The sequence below is a fragment of the Schistocerca serialis genome, chromosome 9 (genome assembly GCF_023864345.2).
Source record: "Schistocerca serialis cubense isolate TAMUIC-IGC-003099 chromosome 9, iqSchSeri2.2, whole genome shotgun sequence".
Lineage (NCBI taxonomy): Eukaryota > Metazoa > Arthropoda > Insecta > Orthoptera > Acrididae > Schistocerca > Schistocerca serialis.
This window is the reverse complement of record NC_064646.1, coordinates 176,110,031-176,133,471: the sequence shown is the minus strand read 5'-3', so window position 1 is coordinate 176,133,471 and position 23,441 is coordinate 176,110,031.

Genomic DNA, 23,441 nt, shown 5'->3' with positions numbered 1-23,441 from the left:
TGTTTTCACTGTCTATCCCTTATTATTTTATTGGCTGTATAACACCGTGTTTTCAGTACTGAGGTCAACGTGTCATGATGTAGGATGTATGTCACTGTTATTCCGACGGTTGTGTATGTGTGCACATCTGTGGTTTACAACACGTTTCTTGAGGGAATCCATCTGCCCCGAGGATACTGTTTGAATCTGTAAGCTATATAGTATACCTTTCGCATGGTTTTGGGAATAAAAGCTTTGCATCTACATGTAGATTTGTTAGAGAATAATACTCGAGGCGGTGGCGGTCAGCTTCTGCATACGAGAGCAGGACTACGGGGTTCAATTATCGGTTTGCTGGATATCGCCAATTTGCGATACCACTTCGATATAGTTCAGAGATTGCGGTAGCTAATGCAATTTCCTTTTAATTGCACTACCTGTGGAGAATGAAAGTATTTTGCAGCCTCCAAAGGTTAATTCCATTTTTTTTTTCACTCGCAGAGTTTTATATAGTGTTGCTTACTGTTTTTTAGCACGAAACGTAGAATGGGCAGTAAAGTTAAGTGCTAAGCCCACATTCCTCTAAAAGAGTTAGATGTTTTAAAAATGAGTATTTTTTAAACTACCATTCTTAGCTCTTTCCGTCGTGAGAATAAACAGTTAAGTATCAAAGCATTTAAGAAACAAGGCGCTGATTAAACTTATTGTATGGATACTGATAATGAAGGATGAGTCAGGAGGAAATGTACATGCTATAATGGGTGATAGCATTAGTGATTCTGAACAAAAAACTCTATATGGGCATTTGCCCTATTGCGAATGGTTTTCGAGATAGAACACATTTAATGGACATTGTTATTTACTTTTTGTATTATTCAAATAATACCACCGTTTACAACGTACTACGGTAGTTTAGAAGTAGTTATGACGAAGGGTTTGCGCGCCGCGCGAGGTTTTCCGCATTTTCAAGCTCTCTTCATGCAAACTATTAGTGCTAGAGAAAAAATGAATAGGACATTTTATGTAGGGGATTTGATGTAGTTCGATTTTGTACTAAGGTAAGTTTTCGCTGGAGGGTGCGATTTTCAAGTTATTCAAAAAAATGTACAAAAGTGATGTTGAATCTGTTCTATTTTTGAAACCATTCGGAATGAAGCATATGACCATATGAAGTTGTTTGTTCAGAATCACTGATACTATCACCTTTCAAACCATATAACTTTCCTCCTAATTCACGCTGCATATATGTCAGTGCTACAGCTCCGATTAGACTTCATAATGGTAGTGAGACATAACAGAAGGAGAAACAGGACGACGATATTCCAGATCACATTATTCGGAACAGTTTTCAGATCTCCAAGCCAAGAAAAAAAGAAGGAATTTAGATTCATTGAACACGTCTTTCACTTTCCTTCACTTTGTCTCTAATGTAGATAAACAATAACAGATGAAGAATTTAATAGAGAAAATTGAAAGATTGGAAGTAGGCGTCAAAATTAGTTGTGAGATTATCTGTCGCTTTTCAGTTCTTTTACTTTTGATACTGTCTATTAACGTGAAAATGTCGAGCTGCAGCGCGATTCGGTGTCCACGCTATACTCTAGGTCCCCGCTACAGCAGACGGTAGAAGTTGATCCTACAGGACGAAGGGAGGCGACGGCGTACCATCTCTCGTGAGGCCATGACCAGTGTCGGTGTTCAATACCAACCTTCGGTCTGGTGATGGCTTTACCTTCTAAGATTATTAGAACACATCATTAACCAACCTGAGAGAATTGTACTGAGTCAGTTGGTGTGTTTATCGAAGATGAAGCTAACGACTTTGAAGGATTGAGTCGCTTTTGCTGATACCAGTGTACAGTACCAGCGTTTTTTTTTTTTTTTTTTTTGGTTTTTTTTTTTTTTACATACAGTAGCTTAACAAAGACTTTCATGTGAAAACTGTGTCTGTTCATCGAATAATGGAGAATTTCAGGGTGGAAAGGAGTAGCAGAGGCAGGAACATTAAAAAAATGTAGATTAGGGTACAGACTGGGGTAGAAGATGTAATTATGACATTAATGAACATTAAATGATATTGGACGGGACATGTAGCCGGATGAGTGGATAGTAAAAGGACCAGGAAAGCTCTTTTCTGGATTGAACATATAAGAAAAGACCTAGGTAAGGAGTTAATAATGGGAAGTGGGTAGACGACATCCGAAATCATGCATGGTTGCAAATAGGTGAAGACGGTAATGTACGGAGAAATCGGGAGGGGGTATTGATTCAACAGTGCATGTCAAATGGCCAGTGATAATGCTGAACAGTAACGACGGGCCGGCCGGAGTGGCCGTGCGGTTCTAGGCGCTACACTCTGGAACCGAGCGACCGCTACGGTCGCAGGTTAGAATCCTGGCTCGGGCATGGATGTGTGTGATGTCCTTAGGATAGTTAGGTTTAATTAGTTCTAAGTTCTAGGCGACTGATGACCTCAGAAGTTAAGTCGCATAGTGCTCAGAGCCATTTGAACCAGTAACGACGATGATGATAATGATGATTACTCCCCATCCTGGGAAGTGCACACCTAAACAACTTTGCCCGTTGTGTATCTATTATTTGTTTGTGCTCCAAGGGGTTGATACATGTGCCTTGACACTCTTTGACAACTTTGAGAGAATTAGATCGTCTGGTAGTCAACATAAAGTTTAGAATTACTTTGTTATGTAAGCTGCTCAAAACATTTTTGTACCATCCCCATGACTTGCACAGTTTGCCTTCTTATCAGAACCCCTTCCTCGAAACTCCTTACACCAGAGCAAATTGCCACACAAAGCTGTATAATGGAGGTCAAAGTCAATCTGCTCTCCTAACGCGTTATTTGTGCATTGTCTATTTGTTATTAGATTTTGTCTCTTCAAAGATAACTATTCCTCACAGATACGAGAGATAATGGTCCTATGACATTATGTAACAAGTGTTTGCACTCTTTAGCTATGACTGGCTTAATTAGTTTTCGCCAGAGATCATTCCTGCTTTCGCGAAGCTGAAGTACATAGTCCCTAGTGCAAAATATCTTTCTTTCGAATAAAACGCAAATTGTAATTTAATTCCAATAATCACTTTAATGAACACTTGAGTGCGTTCTAATTAACGAGTTTTTCAATATTGATGTCGACGTTAGACTTTTATCTTCCTCCCTCGGGCATGGGTGTGTGTGTTTGTCCTTAGGATAATTTAAGTTAAGTAGTGAGTAAGCTTAGGGACTGATGACCTTAGCAGTTAAGTCCCATAAGATTTCACACACATTTGAACATTTGAACTTCTATCTCTTCGTTAACGTCAAGGTGACTTCGTTTTTAATTATGAACTTGTATGAAAATGGAAATTTTTTCTCCGAATCCAGTTCCCTGCAAAATCCTATTCCACATATTTTCACAAAACTAACATCTTCCAATGAAGTACAACAACTTCACGCAAATTTTTTTTTACCCATGATACGTACAGAGTCGTGTAACGCAATCACAATATTGGAATACAGGTCTCGATCTTTCAGTACCACAAGAATGACTGAAAGTTTGTTTAATTGTTACAACAAATAGGCGTGGCAGCAACTTTGAGCTCCCCGCATCATCTCCCTCCCTACGGTCGCCGACTTGATGGCGGAAAATGTCCGGTGGTGTTAATGGTTCCTCGGATGTGAAGAACTGCCGCCGCTGCCAACTTATTGCTCCGTCGCCCATAAAAAAACCTAAAGTAATGCCTTTTGTGGTGTCATGTGAAAAATCCAAAATACATAACATAAAAATTATAAGTCATAGCCGCGCGGAGTGGCTGCGCGGTTTGAGGCGCCATGTGACGGATTACGCGGCCCCTCCCGCCGAAGGTTCGAGTCCTCCCTCAGGCATGGATGTGTGTGTCGTTCTTAGTATAAATTAGTTTAAGTAGCGTGTATGTCTAGGAACTGATGACCTCAGCAGTTTGGTCCCTTAAGAATTCACACATATTTGAACACTTTATAAGTCATACTGTCATAAAAATGTAAAATTGCCGCTGGAAAGACCCCTGATGGTACTATTGAAGACATCCTATTACCTCATCAGCCTGTCAAGACGTCTCGAAATGTCATTTCAAGCTTAGACCGAGCGCATGTTGTTACCACACGGCAAGAAAGATTGCCAGGAAGGGAAGTTGCCCGCTGAGTTGTCTTGTACCACTTCGGCATCACACGAACATTCAACTTTAATCGTGGGATACAAAGCAATGAAGATTGTTCTTGCAGCTACCATGGACAGCACGCAACCGTCACCACACGATCGATTTGGCCTCTTCGAGTCCACTATGAATAACGGTACAAACCTTCCAGAACCTGGTACATTGACTTTGGATTCTCTAATGGTCGCCATAAAAAAGCTGGAAGCAAAGGTACCAATTCAGGTCTCAGTCATATAGTCCTAATTGTTTAGTAAGGAAATGGGTTAGTTACATTTTGGGCCAATTTCGTCTACGGATCTCGGACGCCTGACAACGATGTTGAAGAATTTGAGGACTGTGCAGTATTGGTACAGAATGCTTCCAGCATACTGTCCATCCATACAGCCAATATATCGACGATGTGTTCGTTTTTCAGAACGATAATGCGCAGGCAAACTGCGTCCATATCGTGAACACATTCTTCCACGAGGTCTCAGTCAACCGAATGTAAATGCCTGCGGTTTCTGCTGGCATGAATCCGACTAAGCATGCTTGGGATCAATTTAAACTTGCAGTGCGACATCGTAGCAACTCTTAAAAGCTGGCTTTGTTCTCTCAGTTTCCGGTCACGAAAACTGACTACATCTGGGAGAGTGGTGTGCTGACCACGTAATTCTCGATATCCGCCTACAGTGACGTCTATGCACTGAGGGGAAGGCGTTTGTTTGCTCTTTCTGTTAGATTTAAACCTTACATGTAAACGCTATCGATCCTCTGATTTTGCTTCATTTTGAACATTAGTACTACTGAAAGTATGGGGTAAATCTTTTGCCATATGAAATAGAGTTTATGAAGCTAATGTGCTTATTATCAAGAGTAGGAAATGCCTCTCCATTGGTAAGTACCACTGCAGTCGGTAAGAGAATATAAAGTGATCTGGTGTAATGATTTATCTACAAAGTGCAATGGAATCTAACTAAAACGACTTCGGCACAACTCATCAGCGAATATGTTTTCATAATTAATTCAAAAAGACATTTCATTCTCAGCTACTCTCAGAAGGAGGAGGTAGAAAGAAGATGTGAAATGGACGCAGGTGAAAAAACTATTGAACTATATGAGAAACCACATTTATTAATATGAGGTAGCCTCTCCTCGAATTTTAGCATTCATTTAACAAAACAAAAATCAACTTAATATTCAGTTCCTTAAGGGATTGATTACTGAAAAAACTCAGAATTTAATCTCTCAGCAAAGGATCGTGTAATCGGAAGGATACGACACTATTACTCTTGTGAACGCGTTAAAACTCAAACAATCGCGAAAGGTGTGAAAGGAAGACGAGTTTACCAATCAAAGGAAGTCCAATAATTACTGTGAATTGGAGTAGTTGTCGTCAAATCTGGCTTTTTACCGTCTATTTTGCTCAAAACATTCTGTAGAGTACAATGGAGAAGTTCTAACGGGGGTGGGTATGGAAACAAGACGTTCTTTCAAAAACTAAGTTGAAAATCGACGCCAGTCGAAGTGGCCGTGCGGTTAAAGACGCTGCAGTCTGGAACCGCAAGACCGCTACGGTCGCAGGTTCGAATCCTGCCTCGGGCATGGATGTTTGTGATGTCCTTAGGTTAGTTAGGTTTAGCTAGTTCTAAGTTCTAGGGGACTAATGACCTCAGAAGTTGAGTCCCATAGTACTCAGAGCCATTTGAACCATTTGAAAATCGACACAATTTCCACGCACTACATTTAGCCACGGAATTCGATTTATAACTAAATTTAATTACTGCACGGCTTACCTGCGTTATAACAATAAACATCTAACCGGACTCCCAACTGAAAAGTTCAATCCTAAGTACCCCAGAAGCAGCAGATGTTGCTAATCACACGGTCAGACCAGGACTGAGAGATCACAAAACTCTTAAAAACTTCACAGACGCTCAGGTCTGGAGCAACATCCCTGAGCTGGGATTGCTGGCGGTTATTCATCACGAACATCGACCCAGTGGTGTCAAACGCTTTGCCCAACTAAAAATGCCAGAGCCCGTTACTCAAGCCGCTCATCACTTTGGGCCAAAAAGAAAAACAAAAAAAAAAAGGTCGATCAAGGATGCTGCGGAATATTCCATAGTTCGTCTACTGATCTCAATGATCAGTCACAAGGGGAACTTTTAAATAGGGCAGGACAAACTATCCCCACCGCCGTCATGTCACAAGTCAGCTCTGAATGCTAAAACTGCACAGACGTCCCCACAATTCTACAATGAGAACCAAGAAAGCTACTCTCAATCTACGATTGCACATGCACTTTCACTCGACCACTCGTTTAAATGAGGACGTGCTGAAAAGCAACGCCTCCGAATTTTTGTGTGAAAACTCTTATCGGTTTTTAAATAAAACAAACATTATTAACATTTTGCGTCCTTATTATCGATGTCTACATGATTACTTCCCAATGGTCATCCTGGCTTCGAACCCATGCCGACACATGTCTCTCAACGATAGGCCAGTTTGTTGATAGTGTAGAATGTCTGTCTTCGTTGATGGAACCAGAAGAACACCTCTGGTTGTATCGCTTCTCCACTATAAAGTGAAGTTCTCGAAGGTGTTCTTTAAGTATTGGAAGCAGATGAAAATCGTATGGGGTCGAGGCGGGGTTATCTGGAGGATGGTCGACGGTGCTGCACCCAAGGCGTCGGATTGCTGCAAATGTCGCTGCGCCCGTGTGTGGTCTGCCAGCGTCATGTTGAACGAGGGTGTACTCCATATCTGGAACAACCCTTCGAGTTCTTAACTCGATTGCAGCATGCTAGTTCTCACGCACCGACACAGTAACGTTACACAGCACCATATTACACGCTACAATTTGGAGCCCTCTAGCAGCAGAGGGCTGTCAATAGGTATACACGAGGAATACAGATGTAGAATGTAAATAAAGTTTGTTTTATTTAAAGAACTTTAAGGGTGTGAGATTTAGAACTTTACCTGGCGTACATATTGTTCCACAAAATTTCGGGAGGACTGCCGGATGTTTGTAACTTCCTGCCACAATATTTCGACGCAGAGTCTTCTGGCCATCTTCACGTGATACTGGCGAAAAAGCACTGAGCTCTCGTATTTAAGCCCCGCCGGCACATGCGTGGTGGATTCACATGGCGTTGCGCGTGCGCTACTTGAGCGCGTTTGATTCTGCTGCCCCGCGCGCCCTCCGTGGTGAAAACTCGCCGCATCGATGTCAATTCGATTGCTTTCCCGCGGTTCCATCACAGAACTACGCCGGCTAGGAAGGACACGAAGTTTTTCAACAATTTGATTCCATGCCGAATTCAACTGAAAACTACCGTCTCGATTAATACGAGCCTCACTGTCAGACAGTCGTATTTCCACGGATTCATTAATAATAGAACACCAAAAGTTAGACGTATGGGTCCAGCAGCGCGGGGTAGCCGCGGAGTCTCAGGCGTCTTTCACGGTCCGCGCGGCTCCCCCCGTCGGAGGTTCGAGTCCTCCCTCGGGAATGGCTGTGTGTGTTGTCCTTAACGTAACTTAGTGTGAGTTAAATTAAATAGTGTGCATAAGTAGAAATAGGATAACGTAATCTAGACATAACAGTAGTGTCCATAGTGTGAGCAGAAGAACTAATCATAGAGTAAGCTGTAGTAATAACACTTGAATTGTATCAATTAGGACCCACTAATTACTTAAGGTGGTGGGTTTTTATGTATCATATATATTGATGAATAAAGATTTTTTTTAAAAAATAGTGTGTAAGCTTAGGGACAGATGAACTCAGCAGTTTGGTCCAATAAGACCTTACCACAAATTTACAAAAAATAAGGGCCACAATTTTTACCTCACTGTAATTCATGACATGACCAGTGGAAATACAGTGTTCACCGATTGTAGACATACAAGGCTGAAGAAGGTGAGGATGACGCTGATGTTCTACAATGCGATCCTGCACAGTACGCGTCATTTGCCCTATATAAGATTTCACCCACTGACACGGAAACCTGTGAACACCTGCCTTGCGCAGCTTTAGGTCATCTTTGACAGATCCATACAGCGACGAAATTTTTTGCAGGAGGGCGAAAGATTGCTTTCACTTTACATTTTCTTAGTATTCTGCCAATTTGCGCTGAAATATTACCAATATATGATGAATAGGCACTCGTTTTAAAGGGCTCTTCCTCTTCTTTGCTCCGTCGTTTACAGGTCTGCAGCGCTCTCTCCACTTGCTGGGACGAATACCCATTCTTCAGAAATACAGTCTGCAGATACTCCAGTTCCGTTTGCAAAACTATCGGTGTCAGAGATGATGTGGGCTCGGTGAATCAAGGTCTTCAAAACACCCATCGTTTGTGCCGCATGGTGGCAAGTAGCGGCTTGCAAGTAAAGGTCTGTGTGAATGGGCTTTCTATACACTGAATGACCAAGTGTGCCATAGCTCTTACGTAGCGCGAAGACGTCTAAAAACGGCAGGTAACCCTCCTTCTTCAACTCCATAATAAATTTTATGTTTTCGTGAATGCAGTTCAGATGTTGTAGGAACTCTCGCAGACGATACAAACTATGAGGCCAAACTACAAAAGTGTCATCAACATATCGGCAAAATGCTGTTGGTTTGAAAGTGACTGAGGCGAGTGCTCGCTCCTCAGAATCTTCCATAAAAAGATTGATCACCAGGGGAGACAAAGAACTCCCCATGGCGACATAGTCTGATTGCTCATAAAAATCGTTGTTAAATAAAAAATATTTAGAGGAGAGGGTGTGATCAAACAGATCTGTAATGTCAGCTCCAAACCTATTGCCAATGAGATAGCCAGCCAGTGTGACCGAGCGGTTGTAGGCGCTTCAGTCCGGAACCGCGCTGCTGCTACGGTCGCAGGTTTGAATCCTGCCACGGCCACGGATGTGTGTGATGTCCTAAGGTTAGTTAGGTTTAAGTAGTTCTAAGTCTAGGGTACTGATAACTTCAGATGTTAAGTCCCATAGTGCTCAGAGCCATTTGAACCATTTTTGAGCCAATGAGATGCAGTCAGTCCACAAGAGGTACATTTGTAAAAAGTGAAACTACATCAAAACTGACCAACAAGTCGTAACTGCAATATTAAGTCTGCTGACGAAATCACTAAAATTCTTAATGTGATGTGGACACTTTCCTACCATTGGTTTGAGCGTAGACGCCAAATATTTTGCTAAGTCATAGGTCGATGCTCCAATATTACTCACAATTGGACGTAATGGTACATATTAAATAAAGATTGTCTAGTTGGCTAAGGGCCGCGTAAGCTGTGAAGAGGCCTCACTCTACAAAGGATATTAATTATAAATTTCATGAAGTAATTTATGGAATTAATTCCAGTAATTGTATCGAGTATCTATGTTTTGCCAAAATACATATAAAGCTAAATTCTCGCTCTCTAACGAGAGCAACATATCTCCCAGATGTTCCAGCAGCGGAGGTGACGTCTATCACGGGCAGCTTCCAAGGCACTAGACTCTCCACGTGAGCCTCGACAAGTCTGATTCATCTGCCCTTTGTTTTTCGTTTCTCCGATGGATGACAGTGAACCCAAGGCCTCGGCCTGCCGGAGATGTAGCAGCGCTCGTGTGTCATCTGGCATTGTCATCCTCATGCAGAGGCTCCTCCATGTGCGGACGCTGTTTCTCATGCACAGGCATAGTTACTTTACATACCGCCATGCAACTCGGTACAACCCACTACTCTTTAGCGGTAGAGTACCGCAAATATGTAAATATAAAGAATGAATATGTATAATGTTGTGTTTTATTTAAAAAGCTTTAAGAGTTTTCACATAAAACATTCGAGGACATTACTTTTTAACGCACCATCGTACTTCACACGAATAGGCAGGCCCAGAAAACACATAGTGCTTTATAACTCAATAAACACTGAAATCTTATGACTGCCTGCTTCATAGCGGTTTGGTCCAGCTTTGGAACGCAATACAACAGCGATCCTGCATAGAATGGATTCGACAGGTCCTTGATAGGTTCACGAAGGTATGGGACGCCAGATTACGCACAGGACACGGCCTGGTGGTTTGTCGGAGCCGCATCGGCGCCCGACAGTGCCACGAATTCGCCAGATTTGAACAATACTTGCGGTATCGAGTCAGTGATACATACTCCAACCAATTCCCTCAACAGAATGGTGCTGAGGGTAGCTTTTTATCGTCATACCTTCTTATTATAGCAGTCAATAGTACCTATTCCACAATAGTGGACCAGGACATCAACGTGAGTTCACCATCATGCTCTTCAAACCGCTGTAGCTAACCTGCTGGAAGGAACCATAACAGCTGGGGAAGATATCGAACATGAAGGAATGCATATATTGCGCATTAAAGTTCACTCTATCCACAGCTATCATTTTGCGTTTGATTACTACCACAGGTCCCGTGGAAGTCCAGATGACTGTCCTCTATAGCATAGTACTGATCTCACTGTCCAGTGGCACATTGCATGTTCCGAACACACCCTCGCCTAGGTGAAGACAATCGACCTGGTTACCAAGAAACGTGATTTAGCCACAAGGTGACACGTTTTCGTTGATCCACGATAAAATATCGATGATTCCGTGCCAACTGCAATCATAATTGATGTCTTTGGGTCAACATGGGAACACGTAGGGGTCGTCTGCTGCGGAACCCAATGTTCAACAATTTGTACTAAATGGTGTACTCCGAAACAGTTGTGCCAGCTCCAGCATTGTACTCTGTCGTCATTTACTGATCAGCCAGAACATGATCATCTGGTTAATAGCTGGTATGACCATCTTTAGTACGGATAACAGCGGCGACGCTTCGTCTCATTCAAGCAATGAGGCCTTGGTAGGACGCTGGACGGAGATGGTACTACATCTTCACATATTAGTTACCTAATTCCCGTAAATTTCGCGGAGGGAGCGAAGAGCTGTGATGCCACATTCAATCAAATCCCAGATGTGTTCGATCGGGTTCAGATCTGGCGAGTTGGTGGAAGGGGGTTGGGGGGGGGGGGGCAGTACATCAATTGGAAATCGCCACTGTGTTCCTGGAACCACTCCAACACACTCCCGGCGTTGCGACATGCGATATTATCTTGCTGAAAAATGCCACTGCCGTCGGGGAACATGACCGTCATGAAGGGGGTGTACATGGTCTGCGGCCAGTGTACGATACTCCTTGGCCGTCATGGTGCCTTGCACGAGCTCCACTGGACCTATGGATACCCACGTGAATATTCCCCAGAGCATAATGTAGCCGCCGCCAGTTTGTCTCCGTCCCACAGCACAGGTGTCAACGAGTTGTTCCGCTGGAAGAAGTCGGATTCGCGCTCTCCCAGTGGCATGATGAAGAAGGTGTCGCGATTTACAGGACCATGCAACGCTTTGCCAATGCGCAACGTCCTTCCCGATGGTCATGTGGTCACTTCAGTCGTAGTTGACTATGTCTTGCTGTAACATCTTCACATACATGGGTCGTCGGCTGCGGAGGGCCATCTTTAGAGGTGATCGGTGCACTGTGTGTTCAGACACACTTGTATTGAGCCCAGTTTTAAAGTCTGACGCTAGTTCCGCCACAGTTCGTCGCCTGTCCTGTTTTACCAGTCTGCCCAGCCTACGACGCCCGACAACTCTAATGAGGGGTGGTCGCCGAACCCCACGACGCGTGGACGTGGTTCCACCTTGGTTTCGCCCCGTGTTAAATACACTCACCACAGCTCTCCTCGAATACCAGACAAGTCGTGCGTTTTCCGAAATGCTCGTGAAGATCCTCCAGACCATCGCAATCTGCCCCTCGGTCAAACTCCGATAGATCGCACACCTTCCCCATTCTACACACGGACAGGAAGCTTACTGATACTACACGCACTGAGTAGCAGTCAGTCCTCGCCAGGTGACACTGCTATCGTCTGGACTGGGTTATATCGATAGCAGGTCGGTGGTCATTATGTTCCGGCTGATTAGTGTATCTGCAACAGATCAGCGCCTATCCTGCTTTACAGAGGGAAGAAGCCTCCGAACGCCATTTTATGTGGTGAGGTGTGGACGTCCAGCATCTTTTCGCTTACTCGTGCTTTCAGCGTTCTCCAACCATTATTCACAGATGCCTAGCACCGTAGCACACGAAGAGTCAACTAGCTCCTGAGTTTCTGAGATGATCATTCCGAGTCGCCGGGTCGTAAGTATCTGCCCTCTGTCAAAGACGCTTATGTCAGTGTATTTTCCCATTTGCAGCTCGTATCGTCACTAGAATAATTTCTCACTCCTCTCTGCTTCCTCAAGCGCCAAGCGTCCACAATGCCATCAGGCGGCATTCAGCCTCTCTGTGGGCAGAGGTCATTATGTTTCTGCTCATTAGCAGATATCTATGTAGACGTATCCGGGCTGTTCGCAGATACGTGACCAGTCCTGATACGTCCACACCCTACAAGCACCAAGCTTGTTAATGCCTGATTAAAATATCTGCTCATAAATTGACTGTATTAAATGTTAATGTACAAATCGAAATAAGACAACAGATCACTTGAAGTTTGTTCTTGTTGTAATTCAATCATTTATCTTTTTATTTTATTTTGTGCACTTATTTTATCGCCAGTCTGATTAAAATATTACTTTAATGCATGTAAACAAGAACAAATTACATATCTGAGCAAAGTAGACATATGCTGCTATATCTTTTGGTCAAGATCTTTGTTACAAGCAACAGCTACATAGCACGTGCTGGGCGCTGACAAAGTTTCGCTGTCGCAGTGTAAATGAATACAGATTGTGTAAAAGTATGTGAAGTGATGTACCAACTGGCCATCAAAATGGAAGCAGACGGATGGACACTAACGAAAAAAGTCGCCCGTACTGTCTCAGTAAGAATAAAACTAAATTTTGCATCCATATCGACAGATAAACAATAACCATAGCGATACATTGAAGTGTGTTCCATCTTAGTGCATTGTGCTAGAAATAGTGATGTAACATCCAGAAAGCCATCTGAAGATGAACCTGAAAAGATTCGAAAACCGTTTCATGGAATAATAAACAAATATTCAAAAAAAGTCACTGGTTGCAGTTTTATGTATTTACAAACAATGAATTATAAGGATATGACAATTCAATGGGATTGAAACTCTTACAAAAAAATTCTATAGACACTACTTATATAATAATTGTATGACATTGCGAAACTCATTTGTAATTTTACAATTAATATAACGCCCCTGTATCCCCTAACTTGATAAGAAAAATTTATGTAGCCACATGGGTAGATAAATGAAAAAATAAAATAAAATAAAGAAAAACAATAATCGGGTTTCGAAAACGAGACGCAGAAGTGAGGGGCCGTGACGCTACCCCCAGCTCCACCGCTATGACCGTGTGTACCGCGCTGTAAAAGAAATTAAAGTTACATCGAAAACTTTGATTGTCGTTTTCTCAGAAACGGTCGAGTATCTACGGATAAGCAGTGACAATGTTCGCTCATTATGACTCCTCTTCCACTGAGTAAAGTTTCTGGGAAGTCAGGCTATGGCACTTGCCGTGTTCTCCTCATGAGTACGAGCCGCTGTCTGTAAACAGTAGCGCAGCTCAAAGAAGTTTACTTCTGGAACTGCTGGAATCCTGTAGTCAACATAAAGGTTACAGTTTAGTGATCACGAACGTTACTTCACCACGTCTCTTCCACCTTACACCTAAACTTTCTTCGATGATCCGAACGACTAACTTCGAATCGAGTGGAACCGCCACCATTGAGTATTTGAAACGGACTGAGAGACGGAAATCCATCGGCCCCAATACCATTCAACTTGGCTTTGGAAAAATTAAGCTGCGACACCTTTAGAATCAGAAAAATGGAGGCAGAACGAGCAGACATGATCCTACCATTTGCTGACGACGCTGTGATTGTTGGAGACACCCTGGAGGACGTATGCGCCGATACTTTCCGATTTCTCCACAATGTGAAAAAAAATTGGGCTGGTGGTGAATGATGATGAAACAAAACATTCAGTTCTTCGTCAAGTTTTCCTTCACTCCACTGTCTCGACGGGTATACCTTTGAAAGTGTTCAGAATTCGAGTAACAGAGATCCATAGTGACTAATAGTAGTTCAAGTGACGAAAGAAGTTTATTAACGAATAATAAACACTAATTGCATGTTCTTTAGTCTTAACAGTTTATTCAAGTCTCGTCTACGAATAAGACAGAAATATAAGATTAAGCTATATGTGACACTATTCCTGCCTGTACTTTAATGTGGTTATGAAACTTGGGCACCATCTGCAAGAACAGAAGAAGTAATCTGTGCCCTGGAAGGTGTTTCGAAAGATGTATTGACCTGTTTACAATATCATGGAGGGTAAAATGTTATGACGAACGGAAGAACACCTGCAGCACCAATTTGGAATGCCATAAATTGGCGAAATATTAGGGCAGAAGAGGCAACAGTTGTTGGGTCACATCTTTCGAGGTTATGGATCGCTCCCTAACCGAGTCCTCCATTCTCAGCCTGCTAGAAAACGCCCAAGCGGACGTGATGGACTACCACTTGCAGTAGATATCTCTTCCGTTGTGACTTGCCACTTCTTTATTGTGCTTTTAGTAAAGTGTTCCTTTATAATTGTGTAATATTGCGCAGTTTTTGTACTTTCCTTCTGTAGAGTGCGTTGTTCTTTTGTTTTTTGTTGTAGGCTTTAAGGTTCCGTTAACAAAATAAATGGCGATAATGATGATGGTGATGAAGTGACCTGTAAAGGAGTATGGAAGGGACGACGGAGTAGAACTAACAGCAGGAGAAATGAGGATTTTATTTGCAGCTGGGTTACGAGAAAATTCCTTTTTGCCAGTGCTACGACGAAGTTACCGTGTGCATATTCCGAGAATGCCATAAATTTATAACACGAAGACAGAATTTTTCACTTACGTTTATTTATTCAGATTTGTTCTTTCTACTTTTTAAGCTATTACCGAGCGTTCATCTATATAAAAAGCACGTTAAAATTCCGCCTCGAAATAGGAATACAATTATGTGAGCGTATCGTAAAAACACCAAAGTGAATTAGCTAGACTCGTGTTAAAGAACACGCGAAAACTGAAAATAAGAATAGAAATGAACTGGCTTGACATCTGGTTAACAACAAAAATAGGCTTACATCTCTAAACGTTAACGATAAGACTGAAATCCTTGTTCGTGCAAAGAAAGGGCAGAAGCTGGATGTTCTACAAGAGGCAGAAACTTTCAGTTGCCGGCCGCGGTGGCCGAGCGGTTCTAGGCGCTTCAGTCCGGAACCGCGCGACTGCTACGGTCGCAGGTTCGAATCCTGCTTCGGGCATGGATGTGTCTGATGTCCTTAGGTTGGTTAGGATTAAGTAGTTCTAAGTTCTAGGGGACTGATGACCTCAGATGTTAAATCCCATAGTGCTCAGAGCCATTTGAATTTTTAACTTTCAGTCATATTAAAAATGAAGCATACACAATCGTCAACGAACAAACTGAACTACAAAAAAGATCATATTTCAATAATTCTAGTCACATTCTAATCAAAACGAAAGCAGAAATTCGGTTTGTAGATTTCGCACAACCAAGTAGGATTATTTACATTGTATATGCACTGTCTTTATGTCTTAATTTTAAAAGCGTCCCGTATAGCTGCATATCTTTGTAACACTTTAATTTTTCTTTATTTTTGTATTAGTATCTCTTTTAGATATGCGTATAAGTATTTATATGTGGATGTCCGAAATTTGTATTCTGTCTTGAGTTTTATTCTCTGGTTACCGTAACATTTTCGCACATTTTTACACCTTACGTGCACCAGCTGTCTGTCAAACCATCACGAACAATACAAGTTGTAAACCAAGTGGCTCGGAAGTACAGCATGTGAACTCCTTGCCATTGTAATACGTATCGCACCATGTTGTAGGTAACTACCTATCCTTCAAGTTGTATTCATATCACTGTATTCCCTTTCCGTGGCAGTAATGTGTGCCTTTTTTCTACACAGATAAATATTCAACAACGGCTTAAAAAGGCGATACTATAACGAAGGAAAAGCCTTAAGAAATACGACCTAACTGGAAAAATGTCACCATTATTCAATGAAGCTTCTGTGAAGATAACAGGCAGAGTTACAGTTTATTTTTCTTCTAAGTAATGAGATATAGGATTGTACACAATCTGTGTGACAGTTGGTTCCAGAGATGTGTGTGAGCAATGTAATTTTGTTGTACAAGGACGACCTTACCTTTCAACTAAATCGTTTCATGAGAACCTCAAGTTGAGTAAATTCAAAAACTGTGCGAAGAACTCGAACTTCGTTGAGGTACTGATCAACGGAGCGTAATAACGAATGTAGTACGTGGTTATTGTCGAAAATGCGTTTGCTCAACGGAGACTGATAAATCAGCAGAGAGAGAGAGAGAAGCCGAAGGGTTAATTTATGCCGCAGGTGAGCGAGGCGTTCTTTGAAGAGAATGCGCAATGGGCCCGAGCGCGAACACTTTCAATTAGCGCGTGACTCGCGGTGAAAGCAGGCGGGTCGCGTGACTGATGTAACATCAAATGTGCTGAGCGTCGTAACCATAGGTGTCGAGTTTTTGACGCCTTCCACAAATGAGTGGTGGCGAATATACGCCCAGAATGGGATAAATGATATCCAGTACTTGTGGAATAAAAACAGTGTGATGATTTTTTGTTGTACGAGGATAATCCCAAAAGTAAGGTACGTAGACCTGTTTATTTCTAAAATGGTTTACATCAGTTTACAGCTTGAACATTTAGCTTTTCTTCGACATAATCATCATTTCTGTCGATACATTTTTGTAGACGCTGTGGCAGTTTTTGTATGCCCATGTCATACCAATTCGCCACCATGCTGTTCAGAAAGTTATGAACTTCTTCTTTCACCTCGTCGTCGGGGCTGAATCACTGGGACTACAATTAACGCTGACAGATACTGTGAGACTCTGAAAAAACTCGAACGGGCAATTCAGAACCGGAGAAGAGGAATGTTGAGCAAGGGCGTACGCATTCTCCATGATAACGCTCGTCCACACATCGCTCGGCAAACCGTTGCTCTCCTGCAACAGTTTCAGTGGAACATAATCACCCACCCTATCACCTGTTCCCTAGGTTAAAAGAACATTTTGCCGGAAAGTGATTCAGCTCCGCCGACGATGTGAACTTTCTGAACAGCATGGCAGCGAGCTGGAATGACATGGGAATACAAAAACTGCCACAGCGTCTACAAAAATTCATCGACAGAAATGGTGATTATGTCAAAAAATAGCTAAATTTTCAAGCTGTTCACTAATGTAAACCATTGTAGAAATAAACAGGTCTATGTACTTATAAAAAAATAGGAGACGTTATATTTGGGATTACCCTCGTAGTATTGACGTAGACAGGGGTACTCGATGAAACCTTTTACTACTTGCGGTAATATACATATTCCTACAGTCACGTACATCAGTGCTTCTACATTCTGCAAACGTACTCCATTTGAGAAACGAGGTTCGGATAGTGTACTTTAGGAACCAGGTTTTAAATTGTAAGACATTTCCTGGGGCAGATGTGGATTCTGACCACAATCTATTGGTTATGACCTGTAGATTAAAATTGAAGAAACTGCAAAAAGGTGGGAATTTAAGGAGATGGGACCTGGATAAACTGACTAAACCAGAGGTTGTACAGAGTTTTAGGGAGAGCATAAGGGAACAATTGACAGGAATGGGGGAAAGAAATACAGTAGAAGAAGAATGGGTAGCTTTGTGGGATGAAGTAGTGAAGACAGCAGAGGATCAAGTAGGTAAAAAGACGAGGGCTAGTAGAAATCCTTGGGTGACAGAAGAAAGACTGAATTTAATTGATGAAAGGAGAAAATATAAAAATGCAGTAAATGAAGCAGGCAAAAAGGAATACAAACGTCTCAAAAATGAGATCGACAGGAAGTGCAGAATGGCTAAGCAGGCATGGCTAGAGGACAAATGTAAGGATGTACAGGCTTATCTCACTAGGGGTAAGATAGATACTGCCTACAGGAAAATTAAAGGGACCTTTGGAGAAAAGAGAACCACTTGTATGAATATCAAAAGCTCAGATGGAAACCCAGTTCTAAGCAAAGAAGGGAAAGCAGAAAGGTGGATGGAGTATATAGAGGGTCTATACAAGGGCGATGTGCTTGAGGACAATATTATGGAAATGGAAGAGGATGTAGATGAAGATGAAATGGGAAATATAATACTGCGTGAAGAGTTTGACAGAGCACAGAAAGACCTGAGTCGAAACAAGGCCCCGGGTGTAGACAACATTCCATTAGAACTACTGACAGCCTTGGGAGAGCAAGTTCTCACGAAACTCTACCATCTGGTGAGCAATATGTATGAAACAGTCGAAATACCCTCAGACTTCAAGAAGAATATAATAATACCAATCCCAAAGAAAGCAGGTGTTGACAAATGTGAAAATTACCGAACTATCAGTTTAATAAGTCACGGCTGCAAAATACAAACGCGGAGTCATTACAGACGAATGGAAAAACTAGTAGAAGCCAACCTCGGGGAAGATCAGTTTGGATTCCGTAGAAATGTTGGAACACGTGAGGCAATACTGACCCTACGACTTATCTTAGAAGCTAGATTAAGAAAAGGCAAACCTACGTCTCTAGCATTTGTAGACTTGGAGAAAGCTTTTGACAATGTTGACTGGAATACGCTCTTTCGAATTCTGAAGGTGGCAGGGGTAAAATACAGGGAGCGAAAGGCTATTTACAATTTGTACAGGAACCAGATGGGAGTTATAAGAGTCGAGGGACATGAAAGGGAAGCAGTGGTCGGGAAGGGAGTGAGACAGGGTTGTAGTCTCTCCCCGAAGTTATTCAATCTGTATATTGAGCAAGCAGTGAAGGAAACAAAAGAAAAATTCGGAGTAGGTATTAGAATCCATGGAGAAGAAATAAAAACTTTGAGGTTCGCCGATGACATTGTAATTCTGTCCGAGACAGCAAAGGACTTGGAAGAGCAGTTGAATGGAATGGATAGTGTCTTGAAAGGAGGATATAAGATGAACATCAACAAAAGCAAAACGAGGATAATGGAATGTAGTCGAATTAAGTCAGCTGATGCTGAGGGAATTAGATTAGGAAATGAGACACTTAAAGTAGTAAAGGAGTTTTGCTATTTGGGGAGCAAAATAACTGATGATGGTCGAAGTAGAGAGGATATAAAATGTAGACTGGCAATGGCAAGGAAAGCGTTTCTGAAGAAGAGAAATTTGTTAACATCGAGTATAGGTTTAAGTGTCAGGAAGTTGTTTCTGAAAGTATTTGTATGGAGGGTAGCCATGTATGGAAGTGAAACATGGACGACAAACAGTTTGGAGAAGAAGAGAATAGAAGTTTTCGAAATGTGGTGCTACAGAAGAATGCTGAAGATTAGATGGGTAGATCACATAACTAATGATGAGCTACTGAATAGAATTGGGGAGAAGAGGAGTTTGTGGCACAACTTGACAAGATGAAGGGACCAGTTGGTAGGACATGTTCTGAGGCATCAAGGGATCACAAATTTAGCATTGGAGGGCAGCGTGGAGGGTAAAAATCGTAGAGGGAGACCAAGAGATGAATACACTAAGCAGATTCAGAAGGTGCAGTAAGTACTGGGAGACGAAGAAGCTTGCACAGGATAGAGTAGCATGGAGAGCTGCATCAAACCAGTCTCAGGACTGAAGACCAAAACAACAACAACAGTGTACTCAGTGTTGTAGAAATCACTATCACAGCTTCCATTAGAATCAATGAAAACGGCGGAGAATTAAACATCGAACGAGGCGTCACGCAAGGTCGTTCCATATCACTAAAATAATTCTCAGCTGTCGCAGAGGAATTTTCAGATCCTTAAACTGAGAAAACGAGGAAGGAGCATGTGTTAAAGGAGAACATGTAAAACACACTCGTTATGTGGATGATATTTTCCTTTTGCCTTTAACGCAGACAATCTTTAACAACGGTGGAAAAAATTATTACAAAAATTCGAAATGCCGGTCGCAAAATTAGTTCAGTAATATTGAAATAATATAGAGGCAACAAAATATAGAAAATAAAATGTTGGTGTAAGTAGTTTTATTAATTTATGGGCCATTTGCACAAAGATATTGGAAGAACAACACAAACATCCTCCTGCTCCTGAATGCAATGCCAGTCTGTTTAAAACAGTGAAACTTCATTGGGTTAGCCAGTAATGTACAATACTATTTAGCAAAGAAGTTATTTAATAGTGGAGAAAGATAGTTATACACTTTTCATTCATTTTTCAGCAGTCCAAGTTTTGTGCCAATCGCTAAATGTACAATATTTTCCGTCGCACTCGGCAAAGTAAGATCTACGTTGTAATACAATCATAAACAACCCATAAATGTATGAGAATTCTGTAACTAATACAAAGTTTGCATCTTTGGGGCATATGCCATTTCCCACTCATTTCTTCCCAACGACTACGAGCTATAGAGGTGCTCAATGCATAGGGAACCCCTTCTCTGAATGTTTCAGGCACTGAGGTTGTCACTTGCCACCGTGTCAAGGATGTACTGCGGGTATTTCGATTAAGAGGAAACTGTACTCACCAAATTCCCCTGGGCAAAGAAAAAAGTGCATTGACGACAGATGCTAGCAGCAGAGAGATGGGCAACAGTGCAGCATATCACTTTATTGAATACTGCTCAATAACAAACGACGAACAGCCATAACAGCCAAATTAACTACTCTTTATAGGATACAGGTGCCGCCGGTTTAACCTTGTACCTTAGCTAACCACGACCCCTAGAGCCTTTTGACGGTTGAAGTGCTGATAAAGACTGCATGAATTGACGGGTAGTGATAAATGTTGATACATTCAACTGGCAAGGTAAGAGTACTTCGAAAACGACGTGAGGTGATGCAACGCGGTTACTAAAAAAGCGCTGTTCGGGTAGTCACTTGTGGGAAATTTTAGCGTGGAATGAAACTTGGCCTTTGATTTGTCTGCTACCGCCTCTCTCAGCGGCAAATTATGGAGGGATCTTACAACTAGGCCACCAACCTGTGAGGTGGGCACGTCATTGTGATTTTTGTTATCGATGTGCACGTCACAGACAGAGCAAATTATGTTGCTGTTAAACAATATTTGGTCTTGTTGTGGCACAGTATTTGTCTCTGCGCAGTCTGATACAATATTAGTTGAAATGTGGTAGGTGGTGGACGTATTCAGCAGTGCTGTGTTGACTTGTGAGTGTATCTGTTAAATGAAGAAAGACTTATTGTAAAGGACAGCAAGGAAGAATATGACGTACTCGTATATACTGAAAGATGAAAAGAATATAAATTTTGAGTAATGTCATAATTTTTGAAGAGAAGTAATTTAAGGTAAGACAGCATCACTGCGCAGCTAGTTTGTTGGAATGATTATTGTCTGCTAGTTAACTTTCTCAGAGTTAAGACGAAGCCCACCCCACTTCCCTGAGTCGAGCATTAAGATATCAGCTGATTAAGCTGTTTGGTTTTTATAGAAAGTTTCTGCTAACATAGTACCCGCTACAAATCATTGTTCACTTTGTTAAGCGTAGTATTCTTGAGACCAATGTTATGTTAGAAGATCACGCAAAGTTTACTTCATTCTAAAATCGTTGTCTTGGAATATCATTTGGTAGGAATAGTTACTCTCCTCAGCCCACTGTTTAAAGAAGGTTTATCATTAAGCATTACTACATTGCACCATGTGGTATGCAACGTCTGAATAGTGTTTGGAAATTTTATTTAAAAGTAGAAATCTAGCTTCTCCTCTGCCTGCTTACTGTTTGCTATTGTGGTTTCGAGAAATCTTAAAAAAATAAAAAATAAAAAAAATTGTTGTCAAGTCGCGACGTAAGTGGAAATTTTGAGTAGGGCCAGATAATTGTTTTACTTCAGTTGCTCATTTAATATAAAGACAAGTTGTATTCAGATCACTTGCAGTTCAGTTCCAATTATATTCTATTTAGTCAAAGGTTAGCATACGAGTCTAAGTTGGATAAGAGTTTGTGGGTAAGTAGTTCCGTAAATAATTGGACTTTTTTTGTGGAATTGGAGGTAAATTTCGGCTGAGATTCAGACAGGAGCAAATAATGAGGAGCTTACAAACCTTCTGCCTGGTTTGGCACGCTCCACCACAGTACTTCTGTAATTCTTTGATTTCCTCTGAACCCTCTCAGTAGATTGTTGATTCCGTTGAACAGGTTTTTAATTTGCTCACTTTGTCAGAGGACAATAATGTCATCAGAGACTCACCCTCTTAATACATTTTCACCCTGACTTTAAATCCCACTTTTGACTCTTTCTTGTATACCGTCTTTTCTTCTTTGATTTACAGATTGACGTTGATGGCCCGTTGTCTAAAGATAGCGTCTTCGACTAATAATCAAGACATCCTGGGTCTCGGGTTAGAACAGACCCACAGCTTAAATTGAAGGTCCGTTACAAGATGTTCAGTTTGGCTTTCTGGCAGGTAAAGGAATCAGCATGGGTTTCGAAAAAGACGATCTTGTGAAACCCAGCTCGCGCTATTCGTCCACGAGACTCAGAGGGCCTTAGACACGGCTTCCGAGGTAGATGCCGTGTTTCTTGACTTCCACAAGGCGTTTGATACAGTTCCCCATAGTCGTTTAATGAACAAAGTGAGAGCACATGGACTGTTAGACCAATTGTGTGATTGGATTGAAGAGTTCCTAGTTAACAGAACGCAGCATGTCATTCTCAATGGAGAGAAGTCTTCCGAAGTAAGAGTGATTTCAGGAGTGCCGCAGGGGAGTGTCGTAGGACCGTTGCTGTTCACAATATATATATAAATGACCTTGTGGACAACATAGGAAGTTCACTGAGGCTTTTTGCGGATGATGCTGTAGTATATCGAGAGGTTGTAACAATGGAAAATTGTACTGAAATGCAGGAGGATCTGCAATGAATTGACGCATGGTGCAGGGAATGGAAATTGAATCTCAATGTAGACAAGTGTAATGAGCTGCGAATACATAGAAAGAAAGATCCTTTATCATTTAGCTACTATATAGCAGGTCAGCAACTGGAAGCAGTTAATTCCATAAATTATCTGGGAGTAGGCATTAAGAGTGATTTAAAATGGAATGACCATATACAATTAATCGTCGGTAAAGCAGATGCCAGACTGAGAGTCACTGGAAGGATCCTAAGGAAATGCAGTCCGAAAACAAAGGAAGTAGGATAGGTACACTTGTTCACCCACTGCTTGGATACTGCTCACCGGTATGGAA